This window comes from Pelecanus crispus, chromosome 2, assembly GCF_030463565.1.
Source record: "Pelecanus crispus isolate bPelCri1 chromosome 2, bPelCri1.pri, whole genome shotgun sequence".
Lineage (NCBI taxonomy): Eukaryota > Metazoa > Chordata > Aves > Pelecaniformes > Pelecanidae > Pelecanus > Pelecanus crispus.
The window spans coordinates 107,779,759-107,799,752 of record NC_134644.1 but is presented as its reverse complement, the minus strand read 5'-3'; positions in this window follow the sequence as shown (position 1 = coordinate 107,799,752).

Sequence of the window (19,994 nt, the reverse complement as noted above, 5' to 3'; positions counted from 1 at the left end):
TTATAACAGTCCTAATGCACACCGTGGAAGCCAGGGCTAGTGTTGCACAAGAACATACATCTAAAGCATTTCAGAACTGCAAAGCAAGGTAGACACCTAAATTTTTGAGCAAGCTGCTTAGCAGTTGTTGGGTTTAGCTTTTACATGATTTTTGTGAAGCACTTAAAACTATTCAGACTTTAGAAGAAAATGACAAAAATATTGCAGCTTGTGAATTATTTGTTAAGCATCTGGTCTTGGCATTCAAAACCCAAACTGGTCACCTAGGTATAAGGACAGAAAACTCTTCTGTGACATTGAGTGTATCAGTTTGTCCCCATTGACTAAATACTTCAAGCCTCCTTCAAAGCTTTTTGGGGTTCGCACATCCCCACAGGACTCACCTGAACTGGACAGAAAAGAGCTTAAATGAAAAGCTTACCCAGCTTTCTCATACTTTGCTGGCTGTCATGATATCCTCAGGAGGAAAAAATGGTGCGTATTGGCTCCACGCTTGTGTCACTAAACCTGGGCAGTGGGAGGCCAAAAGAAGCCCCTTATTTTACTAAGCAGCTCAGCACGGACCTGGGGTGGTGCCCTTACCTAGGTGGCAGTCAAAACATAGTATTTGTCGGGAAGCATGGCAGGGTCACAAGCATCATCCCTTCGGTTACCCCTTCATTTCCCAGCATACGGGAGCATATGGGAGGATTTTGGCCAGTGTGGAAGAGCCATGAATTCAGAGCATCATGCCCCATAGGTGGCTTCCCTGCTATACACATGTAGCATAAATAGCTAACTCTTCCTCCACTCGTCTACCTCCCTCTGGGGCACACACACGTGGTAGATTGTGAACCTTGAGGAGGTGGTGGGTGCCTGTGCTTCAATGCAGTTGTGTTCAATGCTTTTGCTCACACTTACTGCAATGAGAACTTAGCATGTAGCTCTAACAGATTATGGCCAAATATTTTATGCTTAGTAGAAGCAAAGAAACCAGTTCAGCTTTTTTTTAATCCCATTGGGTATCCCTTGGCATTTTTACAGGGCTGGATGCTTTTTAAAAATGTGGCCCTAAGACCTTTGGTGGAAGCAATAGAGATTCCTGCTATTTGTGTTTAAGATGCGAAAATGATCAAGGTCCTTTCTGTCTGTTGTTGTCCTATGCAAAATCAATAGTGTTTGCCTTGAGACAAAGGCTGGCATACCAATACCAAACGCACGAGGAAAAAACAGTTAATGAGCAAACTGCACAGCCCTTGCTTCCCTGTGTGCCTTATGGATAAATGCGCGTACACAGATCTTAGTCTAAAAAGCTCTGATGTAACATACACCGCCGCTGAGGCTGAAAATACATGTATACTCTTCACCTCACACAGCCTGATTTTGTTTATCAAGATGCAGTAGGTGCTGGCACTTGATGTGTAGCTTTCACCTTTCAATCTTCTGACTTTCCTAACTAGTGGCCAGACAACCTCCATTACTTTGGCTAGATTTAAACACCAATTCTTTGTGGTGGTGGAAGTGTTTTAAAAGGAGCAGCTCCTCCAAGAGGTTTCCGGGGGCTAGAGAGCTAGCTTGCTTGAGAGCAAGTGTAATAAAATTGTGAATAACTGCTTTGCTTTTCTTCTGCAATTTTTAGAAGGGCAGAATAAACCAGAGCCACAAAAGGGACGTTACAGAGTCAGCAGAGCCAAAGTCATTTAGAATTTAGCCTTCATTGAGCCCTTCCTTCTTTTCTCTGGCAAGATAAAGTATTTTGTGGCTCTATATCGACCCTCCCATGAATAATCCAGAAAGTTGTACTATCTGCTGAGCCCAGGGGTAACTTCATTAGTACTCACCACATCTTATTTGAATTACACATACAGTTGGGTGTTTAAATTACAGGAAGACTTTGTCTTTAAGAGTTTCCGCATCATGCTGAGGCTTGGGAAAAGAAGTCAGGTTTGACACATAATAGGGATTGATGTGCTACTTCAAATGCTGGTGTTACTGGAAAGGAAGGAACTTCCACAGGAAGGGCAAGGGAAATTATACAGGAATCAATAAAGGATGCTAAAAATAGTGTTTGACTTATCTTCCATGTGAGTCAAAATACCCTACTCAAGGGATGCACATGCTATGCCTTGGCTGGTATATTCACACTGCTCTTACTGGTGAACAGGTTGTCAGGATTTCCTCATAAGTCAACAGAGAGAGGCAAGCATCTCTAGAGAACAGTTCATCCCACCTACCTAAGGAATTGCCAGCAAAACCCAGAGTGCTGTAGAGCCTGCTCTTTTCCTAATTGCCATCAGCTTCACATGCTTAAAGTCAAGCATGTGCTTAATTACTTTCCTGGAGAGAGCTTGGAGAGCCGAATGCCTGGCAGGACTGAACTGCTAGCTTGGAGGAAATAAAAGAAATTAGCAAATATTCTGGATGAACCTGATGAACAAAACCAGGGAATGGGGAGAGCTTGCCTGCAAGGATGACTAAGTTGCAGGCTGGGAAACGTAAAAGGTCCCAAGAGAGGGAATATGATTAGTCAGGTAATTTACAGGTAATATGCTTTCATCATTTTCGAGTTAGCATTAATTTTCTAAAATGTTGGGTGGGAGCTTGCTCAGAGGTGAGGAGGGAGGCAATGGCAGGGGACAGGGCTGGGGTGGTGTGGTCTTGGGGGCTGCCGTGCCATGCCGTGCCGTGTGGGGCAGGGAGTGGAGCTGTGGCCCCTGAGCCCCCACTGCCCCCAGCCTTGTGCTGGCTGTGCTTTTGCCTAGAGAGATGCTCTCCAAGCCACTCCCCCTCTTTCCAACCATGACAGGCCCTTATGTCCATACCAGCACAGGATGGTCACACTCATGACACTTGTGATTTGGGAAAGGGGAGCCACCATGGCTGCAGCAGTTTGCCCACATGTTGGAAAAGACAATCCCTGCTTGGGATTCCAAGCAGGAGCTTCAGCTCAGAAGTTCATGGGGATTTTAGCTGAGCAAAGCAGAAGCAAAACTGAGCAATGTGAGTTTGGAGATGCTGCTGCTAACCAAGGCACTGACAAACACTGGAGCACGTGGCAGAGAAAATGATGGGTGTATGGCTAGTTTTTGGGGGAGGGAAGGGTGTCACTCAGATTTCTTCACATTTGGGAGGTTCTTAACGTTTCTATGTTATATCTGACTAGTCAACTAATCAGATCTATTAATTAGATCTGCTTTAGGCCTATATTTACATGAACACTCTTAAAGAACAACAGATTATGTGATTGCAAAATACATTGATACCCAAGCTCCTTCTGCAAAATGTGAGGAAAAGATGGTTTGGGCACAATTAAGAAGATTTTTGTTTCTTTGACACTATTAGAGCCTATTACACAAACTCCTCAGGGCTTTCTACGCTCCTTAATGGGGGATGTGTGACTAGATTGAGAGCAGTACAAGGCCCTAAATTTGAAGATTATAGCCTGTAACAAGTCGCAGAAAGTTTCTAACATTGCCCCTGTTAATCAGCACCAGGCAAACATGTGCAAGAAATAATACCCTCCCTGCTTGCCCCCCCCACCTCCATCCTCCCCATCTTGCAAACAAAAAACTGCCAGAGCCAACAGATCTGTTCTGGCTTGTTTTATTTCACTTTGTGTTTATTAAAATGCTGTGTTTGCAGTTTATATTCCTTGGCACACTGTTATTTCAACGACATTTAAACAAGGACAGCATAAGCAACAGGCAGACTGAGAGAGCAGCTCATTTCATTCCACATTTTGGAAGGATCTTATATAGTCTTAAAATCATCAGTTACGTTATCTGTGCTAGTCATTTGCTTTTGAGTGAGTTACTTCGGAGGGTGAACACAAGCTCAGCTGTTTCCCTTTGTTTTCTACTCGTTTCCGCTTTCAGTTTCTCAAGTATGACAAATAGGGCAACAACCAAATTAATCTACCAGAAGCAAATGTTTACAACCCCAAAAAATTGTCTGCGTGGATGTTTTAACTCAATAGCAAAAAACTCCCCACTTTATTAAAAACAGGGTTTGCAATGTGTGATTTCACTTCCTTCTCTTCCACAAAGCCAGCACTTGGTATCCAAACTCCCTGGCACGGAGCGAGTACTGCTTCGGAGGCTGGCTGTCCCCCAGCTGATAGCTGCTTGCTTATTCATGTGAGTTTTTGACAGGGCAGCAGATGAGAGCATCTGCAGCCCTTCATGTGTTGGTATCATCCAGACCATCCCTGCAGGCATTTGTTTTGGCTTGGTAAACTTTGCCTCCTTTTTAAAATCATTGCTGGTTCCCAAATAGGTTGTGCAGGAACACTCAAATCAAGTTCTGTTATGTTCTCCTCTGTACAAGTGCCCTGTGACCATCTATTTAACCTCTCCTATCCACCAAAGAGTGTGCCTAAACCCAAGCTGCCTTCTGGGAAGGGTCCCTGGGCCAGGAGCTTTTGGAAGATGCTCTTTGGCAGGAGCTATGCTAACAGTTTAACAATACTTTGCAATTGTTCAACAATTTGAACAAAATAGTTTAACAGCAGGACATGCAATTTCTGCCTCCTGGGAACGGTCCCTGGCATGTTAGTGGTGGTATGCCTGGACTAGTAAACCAAGGTCCGCATGTGACTCCTCTTCCTGCTGCTTGCTGAAGCTCAGCTTGCCAGTCCCACCCGGAGTCCCAGCCTCATGCTCTTTGCCTCCAGAGCTGGGTGTTCGCAGCCAGGCAGCACAAACTTGGTGTCATCCACAAACTGCATAAACTTCACCCCCTTGCTCTGTCTTTCAATCAATCAGCCCATCATGGGACTCTACTTTGAACGTCTTTGATAAATGAGCCCTTTTCCTGAAGTACTGAGTATACACAATTCCCGGGTAACTCATAAAACTTTTTCCTGAACTCAGGAACCAAAGTTCAACTGACGTCAATAGTACACAGCTAGCATCACAGCTCTGTGGATGCTCTGCTTCCCTGGATACGCAGGTGCCTTCATATGGTCAGGATTCAAGCTCCAGTTGGAAAACATCAGTTTTAAGATAAGCAAATTCATCTTCTGTGAGCTGTGCAAGGCAGCTTTAGCTCTGCCTATCTGCTGAAACCAAGCTGAGATGAGAAGGCAAAATGCTTCCTTTCCCATAGCCCAGCAATGATAACATTTTTCATATCAGGTTCTTTTAGGAAAAATATACTATGCCTGCATGTTTTATTTGGATGGGAAACAAGTTTTTCTGACTAATTCATCTCCATCATTTCTTCCCTCTCTTGTCAGCTTCTTTTTTTCCATAAACTCTGAAAAATGAAGAGTTCTAACCTCTTTGTCACTAGAAATAAACAGCTATTCCACGTGAGCTTGCGCTCCAGGAAGCAAAGATGAATCTACTATTCCCCTACACACTGAATATTGAATGTTGGGTCTCTTGGGTGTAAGGGTGCTTTCTCTGTCCTGTCCAGGGTGGAACCAACAGTGAAATGCCTGGCAAAGGTCAGTGAAATTTTTAATCCTGTTATATATAAAACCCAGTACAATGCTAGGGCAGGCTTCACTGCCTACCAAGAGGTCCCTCATCCTCACTGGGATTCCTGGATGTCTTTCCTGTTCTCCACTGGGAAATACAAGCTAGCCACCTTCTAACAGTTAGGGAAGCTGGAATGACAGTTAATCACTCCATGGTGGACCTAACGTAGGTTAATGTAAAAGCGCTAAAACAAGACAATGTGTTAACCCCAGGAGAGCTTTGCCTTCCTCTTAAAAACAGAATTGGGTATGCTTTATACCAGAGTGCCAAAATAGGTAGGGAAATGGGAAAAACAGTCAGAAATTATTTGGACTTGGTGAAACGCACACAAGGCATTTGGAGAATAAGTGGTCTATGGCCTAAAGGAAAGAAAATCTTGTATAAGGCAATGACAAGACAATGTGTAAATGCAGATGAAGAGATGGTGAAGTTTGGGGTGGTATGTTCTTAAAGGCTGGAGGAAAATCTTATCATGGCGTGGGGCCTGGTGTCAAAGGCTCAGTCTGAAATCTGAGGAGATGAATACAATCCAGTTTGATGTCCTACCACTGATGCTGAGGAGGAAAAGGAAGAGCTGAAAAACAGGTTGCAGTCAGTCACAAATAAAATAACAACACAGACGTGCTACTAATAACAGAAAAGCTCAGTCCTAAACTGGAAGATGCTTTTAATCCGAAAGTTCCAAACACGTATTGTCAGTGAAAAGGGGGGAAAAAAAATCCCAATGACTTCCTTTTCTAGGAGAAAGCATACTCATATCACAAAGTCACCAGGTTATACCCAGCTGGGGAAACAAGGAAGTGAATCGAAATTGCCTAGCCTGCCATGCGGAGAAGAACGACTGTGGAGAACGCCGATGTAAAAGTGAGGAGATGTGCCCAGCCATGGGGGTCACTTCAGTGCCATCAGCAACCTCACAAGGAAGCAACTTTGGACAGCAGAGGAAGCAGAATGTGGGCAATCTGAAAGATGCAGTTGTCTAAAGCTATCCATTTCCATCAGCAACAGATTTGAGGTCCTTTATTCAAAGGTGGGATGATACTGGATGAGACCTGAAGGCGTCAGACAGCAGACTACTAAGCAGCTTCAGACAAATTCCTACAGGAAGAAATAAACAAACGAGAAGGACTCTTGGCCTGAATTTGATGTTCTTTCATTCATTAGCAGCCAAAATTGTCTTGCAGGCAGTGCAGGCTCTTCTTCCTCACACTGCTTTTTCAGCTTCTCTGACAGGAGATAATGACTTGCCAATTGTCTTAGGCTCATTAGCAGCATAATTTCACATCTTTTAACTTTCCTGCTACTATGTCTGAGGTCCAAATCCTGGCTTACCAGTCCTTGTGAACTAACTCTTCTTGTTGTAAGAAAACTCTTGGCAGTGTATTAAAGGGAAAAGATACCTTTGGAGATTTTTTTTTTCTCCCTTTTTTCCAGGAACATTCTTCATTCATCCACCTTGAAGCTGATTTAAGCTAGGAGACCTACTCCTGCAATCTGGCGGCTGGCTTAAAAACCAACAGGTTGCAAGATATCTTCTCAGGAGTATTCAAATCACACGTGACAAACTCAGTGACACAGGGTTCACTATTCTTGTTTTATATCTATGCCTGTCACCTACTCCTTCACTTAATCTATTTCCAAAACACTTACAACTTGTACCACATTTTCTGAAAATAATTTGAAATAGCAATCCTAGACATCTTCCACGAGAAACCCAGGAAGAAAAAGGTAGGGTTTATCAGTATTAGTTCTTAGATGGCACTTTTTCCCAAGAATTATTGTTTCTCTAAGAAGTGGTTTTGAGGCAACTTTACAACATAGCTTAAAACATGCTGCACATTACTCCAGATTTCACACTTTTTATGAAAAGAGAAGACTAGCATCCAACCAAAGTATACTTTGCACTTGTCTCACTTATGGCTATTTTATAGACTGTAACCTTTCTAAGGAAGCACAACCACCAAATCTAGCCAGAAAGGACTAGTGTTCCAAGCCGTTATTTGTAGTTGAAAACAAACAGTGAAAATTGATCCCTGATGTAGCTCTGCTGGTGCCATGTTAATGAACTTCCAGCCCAGACAACCTCATCTTGGCCACGTTGCTTTCCCAGTTGCCTCAAATGATAAATCGTGCATTTCCACAGTTGTTGCGCTGTAAGTAGAAGAACAACCATACGTGTAATGCCACTCAGTCTGTAGTGTCTGGAAAAGGTTAGGAGTGAATACAAAATGAACAAAAAAATAATCAAGGACTAGAACCAGCATACAATGCTGCTCCTCCGCTGCTCCTCCTGGTGTGCTCTTCTCTCTTCTAGCAGCACAGAGGTTTCTAGTGTCAAAGGACGTATCTGCAGCTCTGTGTTTATTAGCCCTGATACCCTTCCTTCCATGAGCCTAAGTGCTTTTGAACTAATTTAATCTTTTAGCCTTCACAGCACCCTATGGCATCCCACTATTTAATGTGCTATGGGAGAAAAATACCTTCTCTTCTTTGCTTTAAACCTGCTGATTATTCCATCTGAAGCTTCCTAATTCTTGTGCTATGATAAAGTGTTAACAATTACTGCTTATTCACCCTTTTCACTCACTTAATGATTTTATAACCTCTCTAGTTTCTCCTCTCAGTCCTCTTTTTTTTTTTTTTTTTTTTTTTTCCAGACTGTGGAGCTTTAGTTCATCTTGTAGTGGAGAATGTGTATCGCACCTCCAGCCAGCTTTGTTGCCCCTTTCTGCACCTTTTCTAGTTCTGTTGTGCCATCTTTGAGAGATGGGACTAGAAACACACACCACATATTCAAGAGAGATGCTCACTGTGGGTTTATAAGGGCATTGGGGAGGTTTTGCCCCTCCCCTCCTGATAAACCCAAGAGCTGATTTGTCTTTTCAACTACTACTGAGTGCTGGACCAATGTCGCAGGAGACTGTTGTTTTAGAAACTGGTACTAAGTCTCTGCACAGCAATTACCCAAATGGCCTAATGTAGTCCTTACTGCCTCACATATTTCATACTGCTTTGCATTAAAAAGAAAAAAGTGGCTGGAGCTGCTTTTCAGGTGCAAGCTTGCCAACAGGAATTCCTAATAGAGACTACCTGCCGTACGCAGCCCACGCACCCGAAATGGGGTGCCGACTGTCCAGGCCAGCTGCAGCGGGCAAGACAGGCAGCACGCCTCAGGTTCAGGTTGCCTGGTGTTTCCTGGCACGAGGTCCTGCCTTTGCTTTCTTACAGCATTGTCAAAAGTGAGCGAGCCGAAATCTTTCCTAGGTGCCTACCTCAGGCTAGTTTAGTCTTGTTGGGAGTTGATTTCGGTTTGGGATTTTTGTGGTTTGGAGGGGGTCGTTTGGGATTATTTTGTATTGTTTGTTTCAGGCAAAACAGCTCCATCACTGCCAAGAAAGAGGCTAGGGAATGTACCTCTTATCCATATTTAAAACAAATAAATTGTGTGATCTTTCATTTGGAAATAACTAATATTAACAGGATTTGAGAAAAAGACTGTATTTGTGCAGATATTTGCTCAGCGTTTTGTTAAGTAGGAGACTTCCAACATCGCCACCGACATGCATCTAATTTTTTCCAAAACCTTAGCCTGTGAGGAGTCACCGTTTGTACAACCTTCTTAGATTTGAACAGTTAAATTTGCAGAAAACCCTCGCCAGGTTAGTCATGCTTAGTTCCTGCGGGTCACGCTGGGCCTGGACACCCAAATGGGGTAGGAGGCCCGTCACTCCTGTGAACAGCTGGAACCCCAGGTTTGATGGGAAACAGCTCCAGGTTGCACCAGAAGAAACAAGCATCAGGCTGAGGGGGCGGAATCAAGTGAAGCAAAGGAGGCTGAGGAGCTTACGGGAAGCAGCAAGGGAAGAGCAGGAGAACCAAGATTCACCTTGATGCAAAGGACTGACCTGCTTTGGAGAGGAAAGAGAGTAAGGAGGGAAGTTGTTGGATATTAGGAAAAATTTCTTCACGGAAAGGGTAGTCAAGCATTGGAACAGGCTGCCCAGAGAGGTGGTAGAGTCACCATCCCTGCAAGCGTTCAAAAAACGGGTAGACGTAGCACTTGGGGACATGGTTTAGTCTAGTCTACCCTTAATTGGTTTAGTGTGGACTTGGTAATGTTAGGTTAATGGTTGGACTGGATGATCTTAAAGGTCTTTTCCAACCTAAAGGATTCTATGATTCTATGATTATAGCATCCTGTTTTATTTCTGTTCTTCAGCCTGACTCCAGTCCAGCGAGCTTCCAGCCCTTACCTAGAGTACCTAACTTTGGTTGCCTCCCACCCATGTGTGTCACTACATCCAGCACCTCAAATACCAACAAGCTGGATCCCTGCTCTGCAGGCAGGCATTCTCCTAACAAGCTATAAGTTTGAAATACGGAGCAGGCCAAAACCAAATACCATCACTCCCCCAACAGACAAAAAACCAGCCAGGACCCACCAGCATTTTGCTGACTCCTGCCAATCACCCACTCTCCAGAGACTGCTTTCTCCTTGGCACCCAGTATCACGAATAACATCAGATCCCAGCCAGTCGCGTGGTGCCAGTGCAAAGCGACCAGAAGCCAAGGCAGTTGTGGGAAAAAGGCCATTGTTCCAAAAAATTCAAATGATGTCATTCTACTCCTTAACGGCATCAATAAAACACCCTTTCCAATGGCAAGTGTCTCTCTCTGCAGTTGCCTGCAGTGAGGGTAGAAGGTATGGAATGGATTAGTCTGCTTTTTAGAGACTAAATGTTTACCATAAAATACCATGTTTCAGCATAGACTCCCTTCCCCGCTGGACACCGAGCCGAGTGGCACTGTGGTGTAGGGCTGGGTCCCTCGAAGGGATTTTGCCCGACGTGAGGGCGTGTGGACAGCAGCGACGACTTGAGCATGCCTATTCTCAGAGGGATGAGAGCTGCTTATGCTCCTTATTTCTGTACTCCCACTTACTACTCGTCACCATTTGTGTTGTGACATCTGCTAGAAATCTTAATCATGGGTTGTGGCCCCAGCAGAGTAGGCACGAACAGATGGTAAGAGTTACGTTGCTAATTACCTTAACACCTTTCCGGCAGGGTGTCATAAACACAGTTAATTAAGCCTCATGCTAACCCCGTGATGCGGAGGTACAGCTATTTTTTTTTCATTCTGATTTTCAAATGAAGAAGCTGAGGGACCAGCTTATACCTGCCACTTTGTCCTGAAGCCCAAGGTCTCCCCAGGCTCTCCTCCTTAGGTGCTAGGTGCCTTCCTACCTGCCAGAAGATCAACATGTTTTGACCTGTTGCTGATAAAATTAATAGATCACGTACTGTGCCCCTGCAAAATCCTAAGTTTTCTTACAAAGATGAAAATCATGAGGAGTTTCAACATTTGTTACTTCTCCCTACCTCGATGCCCTGGAAGCACCTCCAGCTGGGGCTGCCTCCTTTCAAAAACCCAAAGGCCAGCCATGGCCTTGCCATGGATGCACTCCCAAAGGCACCTATACCCATATGCGTCATTAGTCAGGCGAAGGATGACTCTTAATTGCCCATGAGTTGTACATCTCTGTCATTGCCCATCATTTGGCCCTTGTGATGCTCACAGCTGTGGATGAACCCAAGGAGTGAAAGTCAGACCTGTCTCCCTTGCACCCTACAGGCCATCCATGCTGAACTGCCTGCATCATGGCAGATCCCAGACAGCATGGAAATCTAGGCAATGGATGACAGCTGTAATACCTACACCTTGTGAGAGACATCCTGGGAGATCAGGGAAGCCGCTGACGCCCTCCAGGGATGCATCCTAGAGCTATGTCTACAGGAGGACTACAGGAAAGAGCTGGCAGGGTTGCAGAGCTGTGCTGGCACCAGAGATGCTCAGGTGGACTTTGGGCAGGAAAGGGTAGAATGAGGCTCCCTAGTTATCCTGCCCTCCTTCTGAACCTTCCCAGGAAAGGAAAAAACAACTTCAGGCCCTGTCTTGGAAGACATCTCCCTACCAGACCTCTTGCCACTACACATGAGCTGGGTCCTTTGAAAACCACACAAATATTCCCTGGCTCCTCTAACCACAGGGAAAGGGCTGGACGCAGAGAGGCTGGGGCAAACTGGGCTTGGTGGGCATCACTCCTGGCCTGCAGGCAAACCATGAGCACCAGCAACGCTGACTTCCCAGCCAAACAACAATCTCTTTCCATGGGCAAGCATCCCCTGAAATTGCATTTTATTTTTCAGATCAGTTTCTGAAAGGAAAAGCACAAAGATGAAAATTTAGGTTTTCCAGAGCTGTTAGGGGAATCTCCAACAGTCAGATGGAGAGATCACCAAAAGGACTTTAAGGTGACTCAAAGCAGACACTTGGAAATTGAGATATGCAGAATTAAGCAACTATAAAACCCTTACCTAGAGTTTCCAGAAGTCCTTCATTGTACTTGCTAAGCAAAACTTGCTGATGTTCATGGTGATGATAAAAATCCCAGGCACCAGCCCACAGTTAGAGGAATCTCATAAATTAAATTCTCTTTTACTTCATAATCTTTTTATTGCAGAATCACTCTGGTAAACCAGCCTAAACCTAGAGTGCTGTATTCAAGCACCCTTTGTTCAAAACTTCTCAAGCTGTCGGGGGTAAAAATAAGGAAGTCTATTTCAGCCCAATTTTAATCCATCAGTTTTCAGGTTGTTTCTATTCTTCATTCATTTATTGCAGATTGAGAGGAATTGGCAAAACTGATCTCAGAGAAGGTTTAATTTAGGAGTGATTGCTGTAGCACTATACTACTCTGCAGTGGTCTTACCAGTCAAAACAGTATTTAAGAAAATACACCTTGACAAACATGCAAACTATTATGAAGGCCTTTTTACTGGTGTCTTGTATTTTGAAGAAAACCTTATCATTGAAAACTGAGGCTCCTTTGTTGAACTGCTTATGCTGGTGAGCTACAGGCAGAACCGTACTTAGTGGGAATGCTGTCGAACAGATGGGAACCCTGTTTTGCACATGATTCTGGAATGCAATAAAATTGTTTGGTTCTGGGAAACAGTTTTTCCTCCCATGACACTATCAAAATGGCTAAAAGGCCTGATTCTGAAATCCGTACCCCCACAAGTAATCCTCGTTCATGCTTCAGGAAGAAGCGAGTTATGAAGGAAAAAAAAAAGTACAGGAACACCTTTGCATAGAAATATTCTTGTTTCCTGATCTTAACGGGGTGCAAAAGGGAACTTGCTTTGGGAGGAAACGATATAAAGAACCTATGTACAGTGCTAGCAGCAGAAACAGACGAAGGAATATATGTAAGTGCACCACAACCGAAAACCTTCAGCAAACTGGCCTGGAGAAGCGGTGTCAGGAATCTTCTGAGAGATTTCTCTTTCCAGCACCTTGAGCCAGCAATCCTGAGCACTTGCCATGCCTTCTCACCTCACGGAGGACGTCAGTGTGGGATGGAGGTTAGATCAGAGATTACAAAACCGGGCCCTTCAGCAGCAGAGGTCGGGAAGTCACTTGGCTGAAACACTTAGGGTCAGATTCTTGGCTGGTATAAATCATCGTGGCCCCAAAAAAAGTCACACTGAGGCTCTGCTGCTTTACACCCACTGAACATCTGGCCCTCAGCCTGTGGGAAGAGGATATAATGTGCCTCATGCTTCATGCATTTCTGAACAGCTGCTTTGAAGGACTCCTTCAAGCCTCACATGAGACTGTTTGCCCTCGCTGAAAGCTCCGGAAAGGATTGATTGTGCACAAACGATTTAGAACTTTGGTGTCTGCAGGGCACAAAGGCATGCTGAAAGACATCTCCAATGTAGTAAGCCGCTTCTTGGCAAATCTCTTTGCAAATCAGGTGGGTGAGGAGGAGATTATGTCCAGTCCCAGACAATTAAGGGCTTCACAGTGCCTTTCCATACATGAGTTTGCTTCAGTAGTTCTCACAGGATCAGGTGATTTCAGCCTGGTACAGCTATGTGCAATGGTTTGGCAAACATCGGGTGGATTTTGCTGTGTGAGTACATGTGACCTTTCCCTCTAACCTTTTTTAATTATTATTATTAATCAGGAGCTACATCTTTGAATCTGTCTTTATCTTATCACTGCCACTGGTCTAGCAGGTCTGCCAAAAAAATCTTGCTAAGAGCAGACTTAAAAAGTCATCTGACAATTTTTTTTTTTTTTTTTTTAACTAAGAAGCTTTCAGCTGCAGTGTGTTACATTTTTTTTAGGGATTCAAGTTAGTAAGTAAACAGTCAAGATTCGTATATTGTACAACTTGCATGGCTAGGACAGTTTCTTATTATTTTCCCTTATTAATAGGTGAGACCACTAACCACCACTTCTGAGAGGGCTTGACTTAATAGGTAGACATAGTACCTTATCAATTGCTTAAAGCTGAAATTCAGGAATATCGGGGTTGTTTATTTAAAGTGACCTTTAGACACTTCCCAAATGGAAGTTTTCAATAAATTATACTTTCGTGAAGATTCTAGTTGCTCTTTCCATTTAATTGCACCCCATGCCAGGCTAAACACCTCTCCATGCTTTTGGTGAGGGACTGAGTGAAGCCGGGCAAAAGTCATAGTCTCCTACCTTGTTACCAAACCCCACGCTTCAGCTGCCAGGGCTAACAAAGATGGTAGATGGCATTCATACGATTTAAATGGTTACCTGAAAGAGATTAAACCCAATTTGCGACTGAGAAGAATTGCAGAGGGGTGCCGCAGGCAGGTTTCTCTGTTCACTAAGCAAGCTGGACAAGCACTTGGACCATAAGCAGAAGGCAGGCGTGATTATATCTTCATGATAGCAGCTATCTCATATAGACGTTTAGTGTGGACTTGGTAGTGTAGGTTAATGGTTGGACTGGATGATCTTAAAGGTCTTTTCCAATGTCAATGATTCTATGATTCTATGACATTAACTTTGAGAATTAACAGTACTACTTTTCTTTCCATTTTATTAATTTAAGGAAGATCTGGTCAGCTTAATTCCATTAGAAAATTTGGTAACTACCGCAGAAAAATTACTCCAGTGTCATCGTGTTTGTTTCAATAGCCCATCCACAGTTTCACACAGAAAAGGTGCTTGGGAACATAAAGATGGCACCAACTGCATAAATGATTTGATAGCACTAGACTAATTAGGAGATGCATCCTGCACTTGCCAACTTACAATTATGCTTCAATTTACTGTACAGGTAGGACCAACAATAAAGGGACAAAGCGAAGCACAGCCCTTTCTCTTGGGGGAAGAGAACCAGCCAGATGCTCCCACACCCCAGGCCTGTGATCAGCAGTACTGCCTTCAAATCAATCATATTTTAAAAGTATTTGCCATTGTCATTCTAACATCATAAGTAGCTGCTATCTGCACAGCAGCTTTCGTCTAGAGACTTAAAGAGCTTCCTAAAAACTAACTCAGTGCCTCTTGAACATCCATTGAATGTCCCAAACCCATACTATCAACCAGTAAAACCATCTTCTTCACTAGAACCTCTGCTTTCTCCCTTTCTCTCCTCCCTACTTTTTTTTTTAATTAATCTCGTTACACTTACTATCAAGCCATAAAAGCATGCAGCAGACACGGAAACCTTGCTGTGCTATGTGAGGTGTATGAGTTACCGCACATAAAGCATGTGTTGATTCCAGTGCCCCATAGCAAGAAATCACATTGTAAACAACATTTTTACACCACGTGGAAGTAGAAGGACCTACTTCTGGACAACTGGTGAAGGATGAGATGTATTTTTCTGCTGAAATGAATGACATCTGGGAAACATTATTGCTTTTTCATGTTTTTCTCCTTAGTTAAGAATGGAAAACCAAGAATCAAAGCAATTTAAAGGGAGAAAAAAATCATTAAATTCAGCAAATACATTTGCAGAACAAATATAGTTTGAATATTTCTATACTTTGTGGGCAACGTCTTACCCTGGCAATTCATATAGCCAGAGCATGCTTTGGGGGCAAAATAAGGAGCACGATCCTCTCTCCTCCCTCCTCCAACCCCCAAACTCAGCTCTGCAAATCAAACTCACCTTTGCCATCCTTGTAAAGCACTGTTGCCTTTAACCCTAATCTAGGTGTAATTTGAAAAGAGGACAATCGGTTTGATAACCCACCCTACTCCCTCTCTGGACTGTGGTGTCCCAGCAGCTTTGGTTCCTGAATTATTTGCACGTCAATACGTGTCAATACGTAACTGGTTATACAATATCCACCAGTTCAGCCGAAGGGGCACGTTTTCAGCTGACACAAGAGCAGGTTGATCTGATCTGCTGAAGCCAGGGCACCTGCATGCAGACAGCCTGGGGACATCCGCCCGCTCCCCCCGGCACGTCGGCAGTGCTCACGCTGCTCCCTTCCCGGCGTTGTTTCGAAACAGAAGAAAACTGAACTCTAAAACATAGTGCTCCTGGCATCCTTTCGCAGCCAAGTTCTCACCCCGAGTGCTTTGTCTGGCCTTTTTCAGCATGCATGCCTGTTCAGAGGGGGAAGGTGAGACTGGCTTTCCTCCCTGCTTTTGCACGCACACCATCCTGAGACCTCTCGGGGCACGGCCAGCCACCGAGCGGTGACAGCAAAGCCCAGTGGTGGGGTGGGGAGTAGTATTCTGGAGAAACAAAAAAGGGAAAGGACATCATTGATGCAGAGCAGTTCTCTGGAGAAATCCTGGGAACTGCAATAGCAAACGCCCGTCTCCGCGCTCAGATGTGAGCTCTGCAGTGCAGCTCGGCAGGTGCCGTTCCCTCAGCTGCAGCTCTGGCCTCTCCTCTTGGAGTATTTTGTAGTAAAGTCATGCAAGAGGTTTCCTCGATGCTTCATCATCCTGGTAGAAAAGCATCGGGTTTCCCCATCCCTTGAGAACACACACTCTTCTTCGCTCTATTTCCTATTAAATGCGTGTACATCTCTTGAGGGCCTGAAGGCAAAAGTTCTTAAAAGGAAAGAAAAAGAAGATATTTCACCACCATGAGGGACGGGACAATGGAAAACCACTGAAGCAGCTGGTCTCCTGTCCCGGAGCATCCATTACTGCCGTGGCTGGTGGCATTCTTCTTCTTGCTCCCCTCTAGGTAGGCTCCTGTGCTGGGGTAACTGATGTTCCCTGCCATTGTCCTCTGTGCTTGATGAAGTAGAAACCATCCTCGCTGTGGCAGGAACACTGCTCGCCACAAGCAAAACAATAGTTGTCATCCCCCCTCTTGTCTCCCTCATGCTATGCTTCATTTTGGTTTACATTTAAAGAAACCAAAACCCGCCTGTCATTGCAGCGGCTCCCCCAAGCCCTTAGGACTTGCTATTTGTAGCTCTTGCAAATTCAGCATGAGGAGCGGGGGAGAAAAATAAATCCTTGGATGTGAGTCTGGGGTATTTTTTCACCTCTCAGAGCATGTAGATGACTTGTTAATACTAATGAGGCATGCAGCTACTCAGGGGGAAGTCCCTTGCATGCTGAAAAACAGCATCGCAGGAGTGTGAGCCGGGCACATGTTGCAGCACCTTTCATTGATCTGATAAATAGAAAGCTTTGAAAACAGCAATATCCGAATATTTTTTAAATGGCCTGTTAGGATCCCTGGACTGTGGCATCCCTGCCTGGTTTAGGGCAAGAAATGAGGGTATTTGGTGCAGTGCTGCACGCAAGAAGGGGCTATGTGGCTGGGCAAGAGCAAACGTGCCTGCACGTATCCAGATGCATCTGGGGATAAGGCTGCAAGCAAGGGCTGAGAGATGGGCACCTGGGAAGCAATGGTAATTTAAAAGCTCTGCAGGTCAGAAACAGGGTAAACTAACTATGGATTACTAAAAGAGATGAAGATTTACAGAAATTGTCAAAGGAATGCAGTGTCCTTGGTAAGTGATAAGGGGAAAAAAACCCAAAAACCCACTGAAAAGTACCTGAGCAAAAGCAGTTAAATTAAAACCATCTTTGCGACTGAGTTTGAGGAGGAAAACAGCTGGTAGGGGCTGCAGTGCCTGGTGCTACCTGGGGCCGGGGCAGCCCGGGAGCACATGTGGTGTTTTGGTTCCTGCCGGCATATGGAGCTGAAGTCACTGCTCAGTACAGCACAGCACGACCATGGGAAGGGGAGGCAAGAGAAGAAACTTTCTCAAACTGTCTTAATCGTGCCTCAGCAATGCTCTGGTGGAAAGGTATTAAACCTGGAAGTAATTTGGAAATGGTAAAAAAGAAGTGTATCTTAGCGAACTTACAAAAGTGGACTGAACTGGACTTCAGTGAAGCTTCACTGAGAAGATTCACTTTTAATAACTCCTTCTATAATTTTAATAAGAAATAATATTAATAATATATTATTTAATAAATAATCATATAATATGACTGCATTTTTCTACTAATTAAAGTATACAGCCAATTTTTCATACTGTGACCCTCTACCCATGCGTGCACCTATTTTAGCTTAATCAATGAGCTATCCAGAAGCTGATCATTCCCCGGATCAGAGTGGGTAGAAATTGTTTCTATTAATTTACAAAAGAATGGATATTTAACTCAAATTGGATTTCTTTTAAATAAAACACTTGTATTTTAAAAGTCTGTTCATCATTATGTCTGAAATCATGGCAAAATATATTAAAACTGAACAAAAATATTTGAAACTAAAATCTTTTTCAGGCTTACTGATGGAATTTTTCAAAGAGGCAAACAGATCAACTGAGAAAAAAGAGCAGAAACCAAATTTTGTTGAAGTGGTTTGAAAAGAACCTTTGCTAGCAATAGTCTCTTTGGAGGCAGAAAGAGCATATTTCCTCATATTAGTACATTCACCTTGTTTACTGCAATAAGTGTTTAATGCAAGGTTGAAAAAGCGCACAGGAATGGAACAGCAGAAAAGCAGCTCTTCTTATGTGTGAATAAAAAAAAAAAGGGAGAGGCAGTGATCTACCACTTCTGAATTCTTGTAGGATAGAAGAAATAGAAACAACATTAGCTCCACTCCCCAAATACAGTAATGTGTGTCCTCAATGCACCTGCTAGCTTCAAAGACAGGTTAGATGAGAAGACGACGATTGTGTATTCATGTGGTGGTGGAAATACGAACAGGATCTTCAATAGCTGCTGCTACCAGGGAAGGGAGAGTGGAAGTCACCTTAGCCCCGCTGGTAAATCAACCCCTGTCTGATGCTTTGAAAAATGTATCTTTACTCTTTATGAATCCAGCATGGCTTACCAGCTTTTATCTCACCCCAAAATATGGATTTTTTGTTCCTTTTCATTGAATTCCCATTCTGGTTACACACAGCTTGGTAGGCATTATTAGTTTGAAAAGTCTTTATTAATATAAAAGAGATGGTAATGAAGCACATGCACTCTCTGAAGGAAGCATAAAATAAAAGACAAATGAGTTTAATCTGTGCTTCTCAAATGAACATCACAAATACAAGAAGTACCAAATTTAAAGTTAAGGCTAAAATTAAATTGCTTATTGATTGCCAACCGTTGAGAACTTACTTTTCCTTAGAAAAAATAAACAAACTAAAAATTTGAAACAAAAAATTAATAAAGATCTTTCCTTCTCTGTGGTTGTGATTCTGAATTCGACCGCATCACCACGTGCCTGAAATGTGTAAGAGCACTGCCGGGGCTCTTTCCTGACCCAGGAGGCAATGCAAACAGCAGGGTCCCTTTCCGAGGGTCAGCTGGAGGACAGGTGGGCTGGAATAACATCCCACCTGAAGTCCCTGCTAATGCTCCCAGCGATGCGAGTAATACCAGTATTTCCCCCACTGGAGGTTTCTTGACTAGACCGGTCCTTTAGCTACTGATTAACTTCACTCCAGTGAACTGGCCTTGTTGCTCCAAATGTTGAACCACTAAACCATATGGATCCAGCTGTTGGATTTCAAGGTCCATCTTTAAATGGAAACATCCCAAAAGGGATGTTGAGCCCCTGAGCACCCCGGGGATGCTGTATCGCCACAGCTCGGCCTTGGCCATCACAGCAGGAAGGCGAAGCCGCCGCATTGCTCATGCTAAGATAAAAAGAGGGAAAGATCAAGTTCATGCAAACATTTCCTTTCTCAGCTCTCTAGACTTTATTTTTCCAGTTTAACTTAGAGCAAGCCTTCCAAACACAGTGCAAGCCCAGAACATGTGGCAAATGTTCACTTCAGATCCATTTTCCAATAAGCTGGAGCGGGTTTGTAGCTGGGGCATCCGCTTTGATCCTCCCACTTGGAGTCACATGAAAAGTCAACTCAGTTCTTTCTTTTGCCCCGAAATTCACGGGTATTCCCCGTCACTGCCGTTGACACCTGCCCAGCGGGTCTGGGGAAGGGGACATGGGTGATGTGTCACGTCTGCTGGGACTTTATGTTCCTTCCTTAGTCGGGCCGACGATCCCAGGAGATGTCGAGCGGTAGAAAACTGGTTGCACAGGTCTGTGCCTTGTCCTCAGCTTCTTTACATCGCGACTGATGTTTCGGGCAGGCCTGCGTAGGAAAAAATACCACTGTCAAAGGCTCTCAGTGACGGAAAGAAACTGCCTGAAAGGAAAAGGTCTGTTAGAATTATAAAGGTCCTTGGCAGAAGATGGAA